The following is an 8,865-nucleotide window of genomic DNA, read 5'->3' on the forward strand; positions in this document are numbered from 1 at the left end:
GCAAGGCGGATCCATAAGGACAGAAGGATGGGGTGTCCAAAAAGCCATACAGAGACCACAGATACTGAGTGTTCCCTTACGTCCTAACCAGTGGCACATATAGGGTATTTCGCCCCCGTGGAACTGGTTAGGACCGGTGGAATTTTAATGACACATACCAAGTAATTACGTTTTTTAGACCCTCCCCCTCCCTCCATATAAGGAGGAGAAACCCAGCCCCAGTTGTGTTTTTTTTCTGTCCTCCTGGACAGTTAGGATCGGTGTTGGGTCCTGTAGGACCCTTCCCCTGCTCTTTTTTTTTTTTTTATCTAGTGGGGGTTATGTGCATACCTTTTCTCTCTTGCGCCGGTGTCCTCCTCTGTGCCCGGCACTTGCGGCGCATTCCGCCGCTCTCCTCTATGGCCGCATCCCCGGCTCTGTTTTCCTGCGCTGCCAGCGCTGTATGCTTGCCGGGGGCGGTTCAGCGGTTTTCCTATCTCCTGGCTAGCCCAGGATACTTATGGGAATTCTTTTTCCCATTATTGTTGCAAACTATAGTTTAGCTCCTGTACCTCCCTCTTGGGGGCGGAGTCTAAGGGTTTTGGCGCCCAGGAGACTGTTTAAACCTGGAGCGGTGCTGCAAGTTTCTTGTTGTCACTTACCTTGAGTCCTTAGTGCTATAGCCTCGCTATTTATATTATAGCAGCTTGTGTGCTATTTTTCCATACTATTGTTCGGTAAAAACCTTTTTTCAGGGAAATTTTTTTTAAAAATATTTTTCCGTTTCTTTCCCCCTCTGTCAACCATTCTTGCTCTTCTTTTCAGAGCATGTCTTCTGCGGACGGGTCTAGGGATGTTTCCTCTAGGAAAACTTCCTCTAAGAGGAAACATCTCCAGTGCCATGACTGCCTGGGGCTTCTGGAGGATGACTATCAATATTCCCGTTGCCCGTCCTGTCATGCTAGAAATCAAGCTCAGCAAGAGCTGACCATGCAGGATATGGTCGTCTGGGTGAAAGACTTTGTCTCATCCAACATGTCTTCCATGGGGGCCTCTATTGAAGAATTGAAACAGCTTCTGTCCTCTAAGCGTGCCAGACCATCGTCTCCACCTAGGTCCATGGAAGTGTCGGGGGAAGCTGCTCGGGAAGACTCCCAGTCTTCATCGTCTGATGAAGAGGATACATTTCAATATATGTTCTTTCCTGAAAAGACCCAGCGGCTACTTAGGTCCATCAAGTCGGGGGACCATGATGTTGACGGGGGTGAAGCCTCTACTTCTGCCTCTAAGGGGCCTAGGGCCTTTAAAGCAGACGATTCCCTCCTGTCTTTGATGAAGACAGAGTGGAAGAAACCAGAGAAAGTTCCCGTTTTAACCAAACGGTTTAAAAGTATGTTTCCCATTCAGGAGGACCAGATGTCTTCCTGGGGACCTATTCCTAAGATGGACTTGGCCATCTCTAAACTATCCAAACGGACCCTGGTACCATCTGATGGTTCGAGTCTCCAGGATCCAATGGACCACAAGGCCGACAGCGCCCTCAGGCACGCTTACTCTACTGCCACATCTGCTGCTTCGGTAGCCATTTCTTCTACTGAGCTAGATTTTTGAGAAACCGTTTTTCTCAAATTCAATCTGACTTGGACCAGGGGGTCTCAAGAGACGACATCCTTGCCTCCTGTAAGACCGCTAGTCTAGCAATTGATTTCCTTTGTGATGCTGCTCCCCAGCAACTAAAGCTTGCTGCCAAATCTATGGCTCTCTCTGTTGTGGGCCGTCGCCCTCTGTGACTTAAGCCTTGGAGGTCTGACACATCCTCTAAGCACACTCTATCTGCTATGACCTATGAGCCTGGCATTCTGTTTGGGACCGAACTCGACCGTATTATGGAAGGCCTGTCTGACAGGAAGGGGCAATCTCTTCCTCAGCAGTCCTTTCGTGGTCGAGGGAAGAGGTTCGGAGCCAGGTCTGGCTCCCAAAACCAAACCCAAAGAGATTGGGGGTCACAAAGACAAAGGGGCGCCAGACGCTCCAAGGGTTCCAAGGGCGGAAAGTCCTCAGCGCACTGACTACGGGCCTCCCCTAGGCTCTTGAATTGTTGCCAGTGCTTCTGTTCTGTCTCAACTCCCTTCCCCTTACATTCCTGTGGGCGGTCACCTTCAGCATTTCCTGTCTTCCTGGGAAGCTCATATTCAGGACCCTTTGGTCCTTCGGATAATTTCAGAAGGGTACAAGGTAGAGTTAGACAGCATTCCCCCAGACAAGTTTGTCAGGACCAGACTGTTACCTTACAACAAACAAGTAGTTTTGGAGGCTTAAATCCTAGAATATCTCCAAAAGGGGGCCCTAGAAGAGGTTCCTCTTCAGGAGCAGGGGCCAGGAATCTATTCTCCTGTGTTCTTGGGGATTTCCTGGCAACCTTGGACCTCAAGGATGCTTACCTTCATATTCCCATCCATCCTGGGTCCAGAAGATTCTTAAGGATCGCTGTCCAAATTCAGGGAGTATTAAAGCACATCAGTTTCTTGCCCTCCCATTTGGAATTTCTTTGGCCCCACACACCTTTACCAAAGTGGTGGTTTCTGTGGTGGCATCTTTAAAACTTCAGGGATTATGTATAGTCCCTTATCTAGACGATTGGCTTCTCAAAGCCTCCTCTCAAGCGATCCTGTCCCAACATATTCAAACGGCTATTTCCTTCCTCCATCAACTAGGATGGATATTCAATTGGAACAAGTCCAATCTTCAACCAGCCACCTCAGTGAGATTCCTGGGGTTCCTGATAGATTCGGTAGCCATGACGATTCATCTAACTCCCGAAAGGAAGCTGCGAGTTCAGGAAACAGCCCAATCTCTCTTAGTTCCCAGGAGGGTAACCCTCCGTTATCTAATGAGAATGTTGGGACTAATGTCGGCAACTGCGGAGGCAGTTCCTTGGGCATTATGGCACCTACGTCCGCTTCAAGTGGAAGTATTAGCCAAGTGGAATCACAGTTCGGAGGGAATAAATTCCGTGCACTCCCTGCCTCACCTAGTCCGGTCCTCTCTGAGATGGTGGAGTCATCTCCAGGACGGCAAATCGCTGATCCAACCCGATTGGATCATACTAACCACAGACGCATCCCTCGTAGGCTGGGGAGCGCACTTGTTGGACAAAACAGTCCAGGGGTCCTGGTCTCCCCAGGAGAAGATGTTGTCTTCAAATCTCCTAGAAATCAGTGCCATCAGGTTAGCCCTATTCCACTTTGCGCCTTACATCCAAGGAAAGGCGGTGAAGGTTCAATATGACAGCTGTTCTCTATATCAACTAGCAGGGAGGCACGAGGTCACAAAGTCTCCTGAGAGACAGAGGTGTGATTTTGGATTGGACAGAAATGAACCACACCCATTTGTTGGCCGTCCACATCCGGGGCACTCACAATGGGATTGCGGATTGCCTGAGCAGAGGTCTCCCTACCGGAGAGTGGTCTCTTCATCCAGACATCTTCAAGGAGATTTCGCTCTGGTGGGGCATGCCAGAGATCGATCTCATGGCAATGAGGTTCAACGCCAAGGTGCAAAGGTTTTGCTTTCTTTACAGGGAGGACAATCCTGTGGCGGTAGATGCACTGTCAATCCCTTGGAGGTTCAGGCTGGCCTACATCTTCCCTCCAATTTCCTTGATTCCGAGGGTATTGATGAAAATCAGGCAAGACCAAATCTCTGTCATAGCCATCATTCCATACTGGCCACAAAGAGCTTGGTTCACCCAGCTCATTCAGATGAGTCGGGGTCAATTCTGGAGGCTTCCCCAAGAGCAAGCACTAGTGTCGGGGGACACTCAAAGCTGCTCCAATCTCCAAATGTTCAACCTGACAGCCTGGAGGTTGGCCAGTCCCTTCCAAATGTAGAAGGGCTTTCAGGGGCTGTCTTGAGGACCTTATCGCACTCTAGATCTGAAGCTACGTCAAGATCCTATGAAAGAATATGGAATATATTCTAATCCTGGTGCCAGCTATGGCAACGGTCTGCCAAGAATTCTGCCACTTTTGCAGTCCTTCAGTTTCTACAAGGCGGACTAGACAAGGGGTTATCTCCTTCCACTCTAAGAGTGCAAGTGTCTGCCATCTCAGCTTTTCTCAACAGGTCTCTTTCTCAAGATCCACTGGTTAGAAAATTCCTCAAAGGAGCTTCTAGAATCAAGCCTACAATAATTCGACCTATCCCTGCATGGGATCTATCAGTTGTGCTCAGGGGGTTATCATCTCCACCCTTTGAGCCTTTGGAGGAGGTGGATCTTAAATATCTCACTTTGAAGGTTACCTTCTTGTTGGGCATTACCTCTGCAAAACGAGTCGGTGAACTCCAAGCTTTCTCAACATTTGAGCCCTACACACAGTTCGTCCCAGACCGGGTTCTTTTGAAGTTTTTGCCATCCTTCATTCCTAAGGTGACAACTTTTACTAATATCAACCAGGTTTTTTCTCTTCCTGTGTTAGCTCCACTCCCCTCCTCGGAAGAAAACAGAGGCCTTCACAACCTCGACCTATCGAGATGTCTTCGGATTTACCTGGTTCAATCCAAGGAGTTCCATAAGGATGAAAACCTTCTTATCCTTTTTTCTAGTAGCCGTAAGGGCCACAAAGCTTGCAAACCAACTATTATTTGCTGGAAGCTATTCAGGAGTCTCATGTTTCTCAGGGTCTGGAACCCCCTGAATTTGTTAAAGCTCGCTCTACTAGAGCAATAGCTACTTCTTTTGCAGAGAGAAGCTCGATTCCGTTGGAACTCATCTGTAAATCAGCTTCTTGGAGTTCTCACTCCACCTTTATCTCTCACTATAGAGTGGATTCCAGAATAGCTAGCTATTCCTCATTTTGGCGGACGGTTTTATCCTCCGCCAGGCATGAGTGCCCTCCCATGGGGGTATCTGCTTGCTAAATCCCCATATGTGCCACTGGTTAGGACGTAAGGGAATTGTTAATTTGTTTTCCCTTAGTCCTAACAGTGGCACAACAATCCCTCCCTATATATATTTTTTGTATGTTTTTTCTGTACTTGCTATAACACAACTGGGGGCTGGGTTTCTCGTCCTTATGTGGAGGGAGGGGGAGGGTCTAAAAAACATAATTACTTGGTATGTGTCATTAAAATTCCACCGGTCCTAACCAGTTCCACGGGGGCGAAATACCCCATATGTGCCACTGTTAGGACTAAGGGAAAACAAATTATCGTTAGAAATTAACGATTATACCTAGGGGAGGGCACAGAGGGTATACTGGGGGAAGTACCGGAGATTATACCAAGGGGAGCACAGAGATTATACTGGGGGGGGTTACAGTGGAGATTATACTGGGGGGGGGGGGGGGAACACCGAAGATTATACCGGGAGGAGGGGGGGGGGTTTACAGTGGAGATTATACTGGGGAGAAACACCGAAGATTATACCGGGAGGAGGTTACAGTGGAGATTATACTGGAGGGGAAACACCAAAGATTATACCGGGAGGAGGGGGGGGGGGTACCGTGGAGATTATACTGGGGGGGGGTTTACAGTGGAGATTATACTGGGGAGAAACACCGAAGATTATACCGGGAGAAGGGGGGGGGGGGTTATACCAAGGAGATTTGGAGATTATACTGGGGGGGGGGGGGTTATACCGAGGAGAGGGGAAACACCGAAGATTATACCGGGAGTAGAGGGGGGTTATACTGGGGGGGGGGGGGGGGGGGAACACCGAAGATTATACCAGGGAAGCACCAGAGATTATACTAGGGGGAAATTCTGGAGATTATGCTGAAGGAACACCAGTGTTAATACTGGAGGAACACTGGAGATTATACCAGGGGGAGAACCAGAGATTATACCAGAGAAACACCAGAGATAATACTGGGGGGCTGGAGATGCTACTGGGATGAGCGCCTAAAATACTACCGGAGAGAGCGGCCTGGGAATCATAGTGTGATGAGCACTGGACATAATACCAGGAGGAGAGCATGAAAATTATACTGGGGGAACTTCGGAGATTATACTGGAGGAACATAGGAGGATTTACTGGGGATCTCCAGAGATTATACAGGAGGAGGAAGCGGGGCACCAGAGATTATACTGAGGAGAAGCACTGGAGATTATACTGAGGACCGTATTGAAGATTATACATACTAAATGGAGCACTGAAGATTATACCGAGGAGAGTACTGGAGATTATATTGAGGAGAGTACTGGAGATTATACCGAGGAGAGCACTGGAGATTATACAGAGGAGAGTACTGGAGATTATACTGAGGAGAGTACTGGAGATTATACTGAGGAGAGTACTTGAGATTATACTGAGGGGAAGCACTGGAGATATTGAGGAGAGTACTGGAGATTATACATACTAAGAGGAGCACCGGAGATTATACTGAGGGGAAGCACTGGATATATTGAGGAGAGTACTGGAGATTATACATACTAAGGGGAGCACCAGAGATTATACCAAGGAGAGTATTGGAGATTATACTGAGGAGAGTACTGGAGATTATACTGAGGAGAGTACTGGGGATTATACATACTAAAGGGAGCACCGGAGATTATACTGAGGAGAGTACTGGAGATTATACTGAGGAGAGTACTGGAGATTATACTGAGGAGAGTACTGGGGATTATACTGAGGAGAGTACTGGGGATTATACATACTAAGGGGAGCACCAGAGATTATATTGAGGAGAGTACTGGAGATTATATAGAGGACAGTACTGAAGATTATACTGAGGAGAGTACTGAAGATTATACTGAGGAGAGTACTGGAGATTATACTGAGGAGAGTACTGGAGATTATACTGAGGAGAGTACTGGAGATTATACGGAGGACAGTACCGAAGATTATACTGAGGACAGTACTGAAGATTATACATACTAAATGAAGCACTGGAGATTATACTGAGAATAATACTGGGGATTATACAGAGGAGAGTACTGAAGATTATACTGAGGAGAGTACTGAAGATTATACATACTAAAGGGAGCACCAGAGATTATACTGAGGAGAGTACTGGAGATTATACATACTAAGGAGAGCACCAGAGATTATACCAAGGAGAGTATTGGAGATTATACTGAGGAGAGTACTGGGGATTATACATACTAAAGGGAGCACCGGAGATTATACTGAGGAGAGTACTGGAGATTATACTGAGGAGAGTACTGGGGATTATACATACTAAGGGGAGCACCAGAGATTATACTGAGGAGAGTACTGGAGATTATACAGAGGACAGTACTGAAGATTATACTGAGGACAGTACTGAAAATTATACATACTAAATGAAGCACTGGAGATTATACTGAAAAGAGTACTGGGGATTATACTGAGGAGAGTTCTGGGGATTATACTGAGGAGAGTACTGGAGATTATACATACTAAGGGGAGCACCGGAGATTATACTGAGGAGAGTACTGGAGATTATACTGAGGACAGTACTGAAGATTATACTGAGGAGAGTACTGGAGATTATACTGAGGAGAGTACTGGAGATTATACGGAGGACAGTACTGAAGATTATACTGAGGACAGTACTGAAGATTGTACATACTAAATGAAGCACTGGAGATTATACTGAGAAGAGTACTGGGGATTATACTGAGGAGAGTACTGAAGATTATACTGAGGAGAGTACTGAAGATTATACATACTAAAGGGAGCACCAGAGATTATACTGAGGAGAGTACTGGAGATTATACATACTAAGGGGAGCACCGGAGATTATACTGAGGAGAGTACTGGGGATTATACATACTAAGGGGAGCACTGGAGATTATACTGAGGAGAGTACAGGAGATTATACTGAGGACAGTATTGAAGATTATACTGAGGACAGTACTGAAGATTATACTGAGGACAGTACTGAAGATTATACTGAGGAGAGTACAGGAGATTATACTGAGGAGAGTACTGGAGATTATACTGAGAGTTCTGGAGATTATACTGAGAATAGTACTGGAGATTATACTGAGGAGAGTACTGGAGATTATACCGTGGAGAGTACTGGAGATTATACATACTAAGGGGAGCACCAGAGATTATACTGAAGGGAAGCACTGAAGACTATATCGAGGAGATTACTGGAGATTATACCGAGGAGATTACTGGAGATTATACTGAGGAGAGTACTGGAGATTATACGGAGGACAGTACTGAAGATTATACTGAGGAGAGTACTGAAGAGTATACATACTAAATGAAGCACTGGAGATTATACTGAGGAGAGTACTGGAGATTATACTGAGGAGAGTACTGGAGATTATACTGAGGAGAGTTCTGGAGATTATACTGAGGAGAGTACTGGAGATTATACTGAGGAGAGTTCTGGAGATTATACTGAGGAGAGTTCTGGAGATTATACTGAGGAGAGTACTGGAGATTATACTGAGGAGAGTTCTGGAGATTATACTGAGGAGAGTTCTGGAGATTATACTGAGGAGAGTTCTGGAGATTATACGGGGGACAGTACTGAAGATTATACTGAGGACAGTACTGAAGATTATACTGAGGAGAGTACTGAAGAGTATACATACTAAATGAAGCACTGGAGATTATACTGAGGAGAGTACTGGAGATTATACATACTAAGGAGAGCACCGGAGATTATACTGAGGAGAGTACTGGAGATTATACTGAGGAGAGTTCTGGAGATTATACTGAGAATAGTACTGAAGATTATACTGAGGAGAGTACTGAAGAGTATACATACTAAATGAAGCACTGGAGATTATACTGAGGAGAGTACTGGAGATTATACTGAGGAGAGTACTGGAGATTATACTGAGGAGAGTTCTGGAGATTATACTGAGAATAGTACTGGAGATTATACTGAGGAGAGTACTGGAGATTATACCGTGAAGAGTACTGGAGATTATACATACTAA

Source organism: Hyla sarda, chromosome 8 (genome assembly GCF_029499605.1).
Source record: "Hyla sarda isolate aHylSar1 chromosome 8, aHylSar1.hap1, whole genome shotgun sequence".
NCBI lineage: Eukaryota > Metazoa > Chordata > Amphibia > Anura > Hylidae > Hyla > Hyla sarda.